Genomic DNA, 12444 nt, shown 5'->3' on the forward strand with positions numbered 1-12444 from the left:
TTGATAGCAGTAAACAGACTTTCTTAATTGGGTAGATGCTGCGGAGGCATTGCTGATTTCAAAAAAGTCGGAACACACGGAAAGCAGTCTTAATAAGGAGTCACGTTTGACTATTACAGATGTTGATCCCTCTAATTCATTGGTTCCTGTAATTAATTTTAACCATATGAGTCTCTTATTTTCAAATGAGAATTTGAAATAGTTAAATCAGTTCCAAATGAATATGTTAACTTAGGTATGCATTATTCCAGGAAACAATTTGGTTGCTTTACAAAGAAAATATTTTGTAATATTATGTCTTACAGCTCCCTTTCTAGGTTTATCTCTGGATATATTAATATGTGAACAGTAAAGCAAACGTCTCCTTAAAGCGGAACACTTCCCCTAACAATCATGAAAATACTTGGTCCTTGTATTTGGGATTTTCACGTCCTACTGAAAATTGCTCAAACTCTGGACATGAATTAATCTGAATGCCACTGAAGAATTTCACATGCAGTGTCAGCCCTAGTCAGTAAGACCCTGGCATTACATTATTTGGGGGAAAACTAGACTAAATCGTAGCCATTCATGGAAAACAACTTTGGTTTCCTGAAGGAACTTGAGAGCAAAGAGAAGAGACTGCTGTGTTTCAGGTACTTAGCTTGTTTCTGGGATTCAGGAAGCTTGGTGCTCCACAGACCAGTATTTCCATAAGCTGGTTGCTCCCACATTCAACACTGAAGGCAGATTTCAATTATGAGCCTTGTGGACATTCCACTCAAAGTTGCTTTTTCTGATTTTTCAAAATTAAATGTGAATTTACACATTTATTTTGACATATAAAAGTGTTCATTCTTGCATATGTTGGGAGTGCAAGCAAACCGAAAAACATTATTTTGATTTCTCAAGAAATATTCTCATTGCAATTTCCAATCTACAGGTCCTTTTAGTCAGAACTTATCTGAACTGTGTGTGTGTGTGTGTGTCTTTGAATGGCTAACATTTGACTATCTAACAGATAATCCATGAGGTTCTTTTGAGGGAGGAAAACAAACCCAGAACCCTGTGATTTTACTATAGCCTTTAGTCTGTTTCTTTTGAGAGATTTGGTGCTGTTTGTTTACAATCTAAAAATGCTCCCCAAAATGTGTATGCTTTAATGATAAAATATTTCCTCTGTAGAAAGCTGGAAAAACTCGTATTCAAAAGGAAAACAATTACAATTCCCCATAATACTTCCATCTGGAGATAAGTGTTATCTTGGTTTATAAACTGTGTGTGTGTTTGAAAACTGTTGCTTAATGTTAATAGGATACATGCTCAAAGTTTGCTTTCACTTAAAATTCTGCCAACTTTAGCTGGCAGCCATTTGCACTTTTTCAGGTAAGTGACAAATGGCCATTTTCTTAAAAAGCACAAACTACCTTTACTCTTTTAAAAGTTATGCTTCCTGTTACTGAAATCCTGATAAAACGGCCCTGGCGTAAGGGTTTGCTATTACCAGTTTGTTCATTCTTCCTATTTTTTGTGTTCTGGAGCTGGTAAAAGGAATAGAAGGATGCTTAAATATAAAAGTCAAGCAAGGGGGCTGGACCTGTGGCTCAGTGGATTAAAGCCATGGCCTGCAGTGCCGGCATCCCATATGGGCACCGGTTCGAGTCCCTGCTACTCCACTTCTGATCCAGCTCCCTGCTAATATGCCTGGGAAAACAGTGGAGGATGGGCCAAATCCTTGGGCCCTGCACCCAAGTGAGAAACCTGGATGAAGCTCCTGGCTTCTGACTTCAGCCTGACTCGGTCCTGGCTATTATGGCCTTTTGGGGAGTGAACCAGCACATGGAAGACCAAGACCTCTCCCTCGCCTTCCCTTGCTCTGTCACCCTGCCTTTCAAATAAATAAGTACATCTTTAAAAAGTAAAGCAGGCATTTTTATTTAATTTTTGAGAAAAATAAGACAATTAAAGACTATTTTCAAATTATTGACTATAGTTTAAATATCATTTAAGTAGTTATTCTAAATGTAAATATTGGTGTGTGTGTGTGTGTGTGTGTGTGTGTGTGTAGGGTGAACTTTTAGTAAGATGACATTTGAGTCTGGGGCACTATATGATAGATTTCTAGATAGCTCCCTCCTTGAATGGCATGCTATATTTAGAGTTAGCTGCCTAATTTCTTTCTTCTATAATGGCCAAGGTTTCTCTTATAGTTTTGAGATTTTTATATATTTTTGGAATCAACAAATGGAATTTTGTTTTCTTATTTTTTGTATTTCAAAGGCAGAGTGACACAGACCCAGATACACAGAGAGAGAAAGATATCTTCTGTCTGCTAGTTCATTCTCCAGATATCTGCAATACCAGGGCTGGGCCCAACCATAGCCAGAAGCTGGGAGATCTACCCAGGTCTCCCACAGGGATGGCAGGTGCCCTAGCACTTGGGCCATCATCCACTGCCTTCCCACACACATCAGTAGGGAGCTGTTTGGAAAGCAGGGTAGCCAGGACTTGAGCCTGCACACTGGTAGAGGATGCCAGCACTACAAGTGGCAGCTTGATTTTCTGTGCCACAACATCAGATCCATACTTTTGAGATTTTACGCTATTAGTATTTTGATTGGTTTTAGACATTTGCAAAGTAGATAATGAGTATTTTTCAGCATGTATTTAAACAAGGCATGCAAAAGCAGTTGGAATTTTTTCTTGGAAAAAGTACTAAGTGTTTATAAGTTACAATCAGATGCTATGAATGATACTTATAAAAATAGGCTTGATTTGGAAATGGTTTTTTTCCCTAGGTTTTTATCTGTTAACTCACTAGTTTGCTTCTGTTAATTGTGTTAAATAACAATATAGCATTTGGCAAATAGATTTTTCCAGATATGACACTGGATTCCTCTTGAATAATGTATATACTTGAAGATGTACAGGATGTAAAGTTACATTTGAGCCCTTGTAAATGTTTATTGATAGAAGATGTTCACTATCGGTCTAAAACTGACTTCAAGAATAATGTCAATTAGGAAGTGTAACTTGACGTGTCAGTCCCAGCTACTGGTTTAACCCCATGGACTGTGAGCAGATTACATTCCTCACCTCCCAGTTTGCCCCCACGACGTAATTCTGTCCTCGGTGTGCTGCAAAATGAAAAGTTGCTAGCGAGTGCATCTGAGGTCAGAGCTCTTGAAACGGATACCATTTTCTGTATCAGTAGAATCAGGTCTGAGTTCTTAGTGAAGAAGTTTAAACTGCCATTAGTAAAAATCACCTGTAATTAAAGGATACCTAACAAATAAGTTATAATAGTTAGAACGTTTTCATCATATAAAAATATCATTGGCTTTGCCCAAAGAAGCAGATGATTGACTGGCTTGGTGTTTATTTTCCATTTTCATTTACTTTTTTTTTCGTTTTAAAGATTTATTCATTTATTTGAAAGAGAGAGAAAGAAAAGGGGGAGGGTGTTCCATCTGCTGGTTCACTCCCCAAACGGTCACAACAGCCGGAGCTGCACCGATCCAAAGCCAGGAGCCAGGAGCTTCCTCGGGGTCTCCCACATGGGTGCACGGGCCCAAGGACTTGGGCCATCTTCTACTGTTTTCCCAGGCCATAGCAGAGAGCTAGATCTGAAGAAAAGCAGCTGGGACTTGAACAGGCGCCCATATGGGATGCAGGCACTGCAAGTGGTGGCTTTACCCTCTATGCCACAGAGCAGGCCCCTTCATTTATATGTTATGTATGCAGTTAGTAGACCCAAGGAGACTAGTTGTGGGGAGCAACTGGGAGCAACTCGGACTAGACTCAGTTACTGGAATTAAGACTTATTCTATGCATCTGCTCTCCCACAATATGGCGCTGGGAGAGGAGTAAACAGCTTCTACACAGCTGCCTTCAGTTCAACCAAGAAACAGCAGGAGCTGCTCCTGATTGGAGGAGAGCAGCGTACTCGGCGTGTGGGTAGCAGAGTTGGGATTGGTGGAAGAGGACTATAAAGGAGGAGAGAGACAACATGCACCAGGAACATCTAAGGGGAACATCTATCTGAAGGAACACCTGTGCAGCCCCCGAGAGAGCCGGCCGGCGGTGTGCCGCTCCCCCGCGGAAGTGGGGAATGTGGCAGGGGGAACAGCCCTTCCACGGAGGTGGAAGGGTCGGTAGCCAACCCGGGAAGAACAAGCAGCAAACCTGGGGAGGGCCGAGCAGGCAAAAGAACAGCGCAGGGTCCTGTGTCGTTCCTCCACGAAGAGGGGGAGCGACATAACGGTGCCGTGACTAGGATATGAAGCCTAGGCAGGGTTTAGTGTCGTTCCTCCATGAAGAGGGGGAGCGACACTAGTAAAAACAGTTAAGTAAAGTGTAGACAAAGAAAGATTAAGGCTGAAGGGACGTGAAACACAGGGTTTAAATCCTGCTTCTCAATGTCCCGTATGTATTTCTTATCTCCAGACAGGTTTATGTTTATTGGTTAATTTATGTCCAAGTGAAGTTGTAGACCATTGTTACACCCACTTTTTAGGATTTACCTGTGGTACAGAATGCATCACTTGTTTAGGTCAGTGGCAGATTTCTCTGTTGTCAAGCACCGTGTCTTGGCCACCAGAGTGGAATCTTCATTAATTCAGACTTTGCTCCAGGTGTAAGATAATTCTTACAAGAGCTAGTCTGAAGTACACAGGAGTAACTTGGTGAGATCTCTCCCTGTCTCAAGAGGAAAGGGTCCCCTTACAAAGACATTATTTCCCGAGACCTTTGGAACCTGTCAATGTTACACACCATCTGTGTATGTCTTCATCTTTGATGTATTGCTTCAAACAGTCCATAATTCCTCCACATTGCTCTGGCCACACTTTCCTTGCCTGCGTTGTTGCCATGTGTACTTGAAAGTAATACCTGCATTCCTTTGGAGATGTTCTGGAAGTCACAGCTGTCATTTATACAGGCTAGTCTTCCTTTCTCTCATGGTCAGTGAACCCAACAGCAGGAATAGTAATAGCTAATATCCGCGCAGCACCTTGCAGCTTACAAAGGACATTCATACGTTCTCCCTGAGGTTTACAGAGTGAACCTGTTAGGAGGTGTCTCTTGATGCCAATGCTAACAGTGGCTGAACATTTAAATCGCTATTGTCACTGAATATTGTGTTGAATAGTGCCCTGACTAGGGGGAGAATTTAGATGTGCTATGTTTCAAGCTGTGTATAATTATCAAAATGAGGGGGGAGGGGGTGGCTTAAGTTCTTTAGCCACTTGGATCAGATTTACTTTTATAAGTGATGCTTTTCTAGCCGTTATTGGGATAGATTTTTGTATTCACTATACTCTAGCCTGTAATTTGTATAAATTGCCCTATGTTGTCATTTTATAAGTGTCCCTTAAAATTTTCACTTTCCACAAAATTTTTAAGTATCTATATAAGAGTAATATATTTATGAGTCTATATGAGAATAGATGTGGGGGGGGTGGTAGAGATTTTAAGGAATTGAGTCACGTGACTGTGGAGGTTTGATGAGTTCCAAATTTGATGAAGTGGATCAGCAGGCTGAAGCCCCAGGGAAGCACTGCAGTGGTGATGACTACCAGAATTCATTCTTGCTAAAGGGACCTCGACTTTTGTTCTGTTAAGGCCCTCAACAGATGAGGACTGGATGCGACCCACTCACATCTACCTTATTCAGAATCCACTGATTTCAATGTTAGTCGCATCCAAAATCATTCAAAGGACATCTGTAACTGTATTTGATCAATTGGGCTCTATGTCCCAGGGAAGCTGACAGCTGCCTAGAACTAAACACACACCACAGGAGCACTTGTGAGTCTGAGAAATATGAGTAAGATCAGCTGATCATATCTACCTCAATTTCCTGATACTAACATTGTGCAATGCTTCTGCCAGATATTCCTGTCGGAGAAAACGGAACAAAGGGTACGTGTAACCTCTCTAGAGAATGTCTTACAACTCCATATGAACCTACAGATGTTTCAAATTAAAAAAAAAGTTTTGGGACTGGCATTGTGGCATAGTGGGATAGTGGGTTAAACCTCTACCTGCAGCACCAATATCCCATATGGGCGCTAGTTCATGTCCTGGCTGCTCCACTTTCAATACACTCCCTGCTAATGTGCCTGGGAAAACAGTGGAGGATGGCCCAAGTCCTGGAGCCGCTGCACCCAAACAGGAGACCTGGTGAAGCTCCTAGCTCCTGGCTTCAGCCTGGTCCAGCTCTGGCTGTTGTGGCCATTTGTTGCCAGCTAATCAAAGATACTCATTCTCTCTCCTCCCTTCCCACCCAGAACTCTTCCTTTCAAGTAAATATTTTCTACAACAATTTTGTTAACACACAAAATACATATACACTGTGTCATTGACTCCCACTGCTCCTAACAGTCCCAGAATGGAAATAGATCAACTGTCCACCAACAGGTGACTGGAGAAATGACTTACAGCATTCTTCTCAGGAATAAAAATGATAATTTGCTTATAACTGCAACACCATCATTAATATCCCAGACACTATTTTGAGTGAAAGAACCAGTATTTCATTTATATGAAGTTGTAAACAAAATAAAGGCTCATCTAAGAAAATAAGAGCAGCGGATGCCAGCTGAGAGCAGGAGTGGCAGTGACCACCAAGGCACTTGTGGGCCTTTCTCAGTTGACAGAAGTAGGAGGAGTCTCCAACAGACTCATGGGAAATTCTGATTCCAATTTCCGTGAATTTTTAGAAGTCCCCTCAAATTATATTAGGGTGGTGGTTACAAGGTATGCACGTTTACCAAAACCCACTAAAGTGTATCCTTAACATCCACGCTTTTTATGTAAATTTTCTCTCAGTGAGTTAGGATTTTATTTAAATTTTATCCCAGTAAGTTATGATTTATAAGTGTCAGCACGGTGTTAGAGAGGAGAGGTGACTAAGATACACAAGGGAGTGTTGTGTGTGAGTGTTGGGGGTGGGAGGTGGGGTCCTACTACAGGCGTTGTAGATCCAGGTCTCACAGCCTTCAAGGTCACAGTGTGAGTCTCTTTTCTCTGGCATGCCTCCTTGCATCACAGAGTGCAAGGTCATGAGGACCCCAAGGCCTATGCTTCGTGAGAGAGAGAGAGGCTGTGAGCAATGACTTAACAGTCTATGTAGGCTATCGTTTGTGTTCCTCCACATCTGCTTCACTGGGGTCATCTCCAAACTTTAAGTGAACACAGGAAGAGTACAGGCTCAGGAATACACCTAATGCATGCCTAGCCTAGGCTGTGCACTCCTGATTACTGAGCATTCCCAGGGAACCAATCAACAGACCAGGAGATGAAACAACACGTGAGATGTTGATTGGTCGTCTTTCTCTACAGACTTGGCAGGAGAGACTTCTGTACAAAGGCAATGACATGGATTCCAGAGAAAAGCGACCTTAGCTGAAGCTGCAAGACTTACTAATGGCCTTCTACAGCCTCAAGCTGGCTGTGCTCTCAAAGCAACTGGAACGTGTGCCCAGCTGAAAGGGAGACACCTTGGGGAAATGAGCAGCTGCCTACCACATATGCCTACTGGATCTGGCATTCAGCCCTGCCGCCCAGACAGCGGGGATCTCCAGCCAGCCTACAGAGAAGCCGATCTTAGGCAACCGCATCTTCACCTTAATCTTGAAAAATGAAGACAGGAGGAAAAGAGGTTGGAGATGCTGAATGTAAAGACAGCATTCAGTCATTCTGGGGTTAATTCTTCACAGCAAAGAAATAGACCATTATCTTTTCGCCTGGTTTTTCCTGCTACGTCTCTTCTTTTTAGGCGCTTATACTCCAGAGTTACTGATTTTTGTCTCTTTTTCTAATGTGAAATTGGTAGCAAATGCATTACATCTTAACTTTGAACCTGGACAGCAGCAAAGAACGAGCCACTGAAGTCAGGAATCCGTGCCAGTTACTAGCTGCCTGCTTCCCAGTTTCCTTACTGAAAAAACACGGATATAAATATTTCCTTCACCCTCTTCCTGACAAGGCTGTCAGGGTGATCTAGTAAATGAATGAACACACCTAAATCCTAGGTCGTGTTTCTTACATGCTTTTGATGTGTAGTGGAAAACAGGCTTTATAGAAGGGATCCATTTGCTATAGGTCTACTTGGAAAAGTTTGAGAATAAAGTTTGACAACCCGAGCAGCCAAAAGTAAATAAAACTGGCCTATGGAACTATAGAATCTGAAAACTTCCAACAAAGTAGAAAATTAACCTTTATATTTCAGTTTATACAGTACAATAATGGTGTGAAATCAGAGTCAAATACAAAGAAAAGTCAAAGCTACTTTGTGAATTCTCACAACTTTTTGACAAGTGACTTGATACTAAAGTTCAATGCACATGATAGAAACACACAAACGTAAACTATTAATGAAATACTTCCAATCCTTCTCACTGTACTTTAATAATAAAAATATAACACCTGCCTATAATGCCATATGAAAGAAGTCAGAGAACTATGCAAATATCTGTATGAAGGGCTCATGTTAAAAACATCTGTGTTTAGACTAAAAACTTCAGCAGAAGAAAAATCAAGAAGAAAACATTTTCAAAAGTCTGCTGGACTTCAAATACAAACTTTTAATAAGGCGAACCTACATCAGTATAATGCAATCAATATTTACACTGTCCTCTACCACAAGTCAATCTGCAAAGAATTTTATAGATCTAAGAATCCACCTGCCAATGTCTTCATGATTCACCCAGAGAAGCACTCTGGGTCTCCTTCCATCTTTCTTTTTACCCATAACACCTTATTCATCTCATGACTAGGTTCTGACCTCATGAGTCCCTTTCCTTTAATCATTTTGGTTTTTCGAACATGTCTAAGATGGTAGAAACAGGTCTATGGGTTTGCTTGAAAATATTTCCTCTATTGTTCTTTCTCAAGTGTTCTGCCTTATTTCACTAACAAATGCATTTTGGCCAAGCAGAATATGTGTTTTCTGGACTTTCACCTCATGTTACAAGTGCTCGGTTATCACTCAGTAACCTGTTTGTGTCTCCTCATAGTGCATGAAACTGTTACCTTAAGTTGAGCTTTCAAAGGCATTTGCTATTTTGGGATTGAATCTAAATACATGTATTTACCAGACTGGCCTTCTGGAGAAGGAATGAATGCCATTTTCCAGACACATTCTAAGTTTTGTAAGCAGTTAATTTTGGTCCAATCTTATTGGCTTTGCTCAACCTTCCTAATTGTTGAGACAGCTGGTCATTGTGTCACAAAAGTCAGAATTCTCACTACACAACCAATATTTTCAAAAGCAGACACAACCCATAATTTACATTTTTTTCTCCAAGACAAGTTTCCTTGTCACCTATATCTTGCTGCTGCCAAAAACTCTGTGCCCAGAGAGAGTGCCCAAGAGGTGAAAAGCACTTTTCACATTAACCTAAGCAAAGTAACTAAAAATAGTTATTTAGAGACTTATGTTTCTGGCAAGTTTTCCAGGGTGTGCTGTATGATCATAACACAGCACATAAAGAATGTGACATGGTTTTTTTCCCCCTTTATGATACTCAGAATCCATAATTTGATGTTTTCCACTATTTCCCCCAGCTGCCAGGAAACAGAGTCAAATAAATCAGCTGCCCATTATACAACTGTATCAGCCTCTCTGAACAAATTGATTTCTTTTCTTTCCCAAGTTACCGAGTATTGTCTAGCAATGATGCATGAGTTTTATTGAACATATACTATATAATAAAACCTTTCCCAAATCTCTTTTAGGGAACATAGGAAACAAGGAAAGTAAACACAAACACTGATCAAAGGAATAAGTCTGGAATTAAGTAAAAATTATCAGAACATCTTGAATGCATTTGTATACTTTGGAGAGGCACTGAAAACCACACTCCATTAAATAATATAGATTGTAGCTTAGTTGACCTATTGGCCATTTGTAGGCCTCCCACAGGCTTTAACTATAGAACATCAGAGGACTGAAGAGCACAATGGCTGTTTGGGTCAATATTAAAGCCAAGATTTACAGAAGCCTGTAATGGTTCCAGTGACATTTCCTTCCTGCTTCTCCGTATCAGCAGGAGTATCTGAAGGGAACAGGCTGCTATTTGCTGATGAGAGCTGACAGAGAACGCAGGCTAAGCCGGATGCCAGGTAGGAAACTAGGCAACGAAGCATCACCATGTGCCAGTCGTGGGACACTGCGCCCGCCCTGCTGAATGAGTTCACGTTGAGTGGCCACGGCTTTCCTCAAAACTATATCAGGTTGTGCCCTAAGAAATGTCACTGAGCCACAAAATTATGCTCTAGCAAACTGAATAAATTTGATAAAAAATCCTTTTGAAGAAGGATTGAAGTTTGACAAAGGTCTAAAGAGATTTAAAAGCAAGTCAAGCAATTGTAGTCATGGGTGTACACGTTAGACACGACCATCTCACGCACTTCACATCTGCTTCCAGGCTTCTCCCATGGCACGGTGCTAACCCCAGCTGCTTCATTCTCTCTCAAAGAAAATGCAGTACTTTTTGTGAGTCTGTGAGGCTCTTTATTACTGATATAGTTTAGCTTTGCAAAGCACTTTTCTTTTTACAAAGGATTTTCATTTATACAATATCTTACTCAAGCCCCATCGCTGGAGGAGGACACAGTCCATTCGCATAAAAAGCAGACATGCAGACCAAAGACAACCCAGAGATCAAACGTGCATAGTCAAACCAGGCAGATTTGGAATACAGATGTTGGGAAGGCTTTGCAAAACCAAGATGTTGCCCCTCGTCGTCAGACTCAGTGGAAAGCTCCCATTAGGTAAAGTGTGTGGAGTGCTATTTTCCGGGACAAACTACACACCATTAATGTGGAGAAATATGCGAGGAGCAGACAAGTAAGGAAGAAAAACCTAACTGATGAATATAACCAGGATTAAAAAAAGAAAAGTTCTTTATCCGTCAACGCTCAAATCCATAGGAATGACATGAGAGAGAGAACAGAACTTCTTTTGTTATTTTAAGATAACAAGGTGGATTTTGATTCTGTAATCCTATAAGAACCCCAAGAGGGAGGTACCATCGCTACACCAAGCTGACGCTCACAGAAAGCTAGCGAACACTTCTAAACGAGATCCAAATCACACACCTGATGAGTGGTGGGGGGGTGGGGGGGTGGGGGATCAGCTCCAGGCAGTGTGGCTCCTAGTGGCTTGCACACAACCTCCCTCCACTTACTTTAGGCAGGAAGATGTTACCTGCTATGGGGAACGCAGCACGTGTTGAAACTGGGGAAAGGAAAAAGTAAGGCAGGGCTTATAGCACAATCAGTGCTCCCCGGGAGGCCTCATTCGAAGGGAAAATAATTAAGATACGTCTTTAACTGATCTACCTCACTGGCTTTCCAGCATCAGGGGTTTCTCTTCTCAGATCTGTTTTCCGAAGGCCCCTGTGGGATGCTGGTTTCAGAGATACGCGCAGTCACTGTCCAACAACTTAGCGCTCAAGTAATCACAAGAGGACAGTGATGACTTAGGACGCCTCAGTGAAGGAAAATGCACCCTGTATCCAGGGGGTGCCTAGAACCCGGCCTGCCCAAGACGAAAAGACAATGAAGACCTTACTCATCAATTCTGGCCCGATCACCTGGGTGGGAAGTGGGTGGGAGGGAGAGGGACCCTCCCAACACACAGAACAGCAGCCCCAGCACAGTGCCCAGACTCGGCGGATTCAGGGATCAAACCAGGCCAAGAGGGAAGGGAGGGACAACATGAACCTTGAAGCCTAAAAAATTAGGGGCAGAGAACTCTGCAGTGAGAAACGCTGGAAGGGAAGGCAAGTTGGTGAATTTGGCACCAGTGGGAGAACAAGGTGCAGCCGGGCCAAGCTCAGGAGGCAGGAGTGCAGGAAGGGCTACCAGGGGCATCCTCCCCAATGGCCCAGCCTAGAAGCCCCTCTGGAGATTAAGAATGGCCAAGAGCTGGCGCCACGGCTCACTAGGCTAATCCTCCACCTTGCGGTGCCGGCACACTGGGTTCTAGTCCCGGTCGGGGCACCGGTTCTGTCCCGGTTGCCCCTCTTCCAGGCCAGCTCTCTGCTGTGGCCCGGGAGGGCAGTGGAGGATGGCCCAAGTGCTTGGGCCCTGCACCCCATGGGAGACCAGGAGAAGCCCTGGCTCCTGGCTTCGGATCAGTGCGGTGTGCCGGCCGCGGTAGGCTGGCCACAGCGCGCCAGCCATTGGAGGGTGAACCAACGGCAAAAAGGAAGACCTTTCTCTCTGTCTCTTTCACTGTCCACTCTGCCTATCAAAAAAAAAAAAAAAAAAAAAAAAAAAAAGAATGGCCAAGAACAGGGAGAGGCTTGGTGCTAATGAGGTTTCCAAGTCACACAGGGTCACAGCAGACTCCGAAGTTTCGCCCCAGAGACAACTTGACTGGAGGTGAGCATTTTGAACACACATACAAATCTGCTGCCCATTTTACCACGACCCACAGAAGCTCAGAGGAGA

General features: G+C 42.7%; 1 protein-coding gene across 9 annotated transcripts in view; it reads right to left on the reverse strand.

Moving 5' to 3' along the window:
- The window catches only part of MCTP1 (multiple C2 and transmembrane domain containing 1), a 767919-nt gene that overhangs the window by 496209 nt on the left and 259266 nt on the right, over nucleotides 1–12444 (reverse strand). The window lies entirely within an intron of this gene.

The sequence above is a fragment of the Oryctolagus cuniculus genome, chromosome 14, assembly GCF_051225735.1.
Source record: "Oryctolagus cuniculus isolate XC-2025 breed Fujian yellow rabbit chromosome 14, ASM5122573v1, whole genome shotgun sequence".
Classification (NCBI taxonomy): Eukaryota; Metazoa; Chordata; class Mammalia; order Lagomorpha; family Leporidae; genus Oryctolagus; species Oryctolagus cuniculus.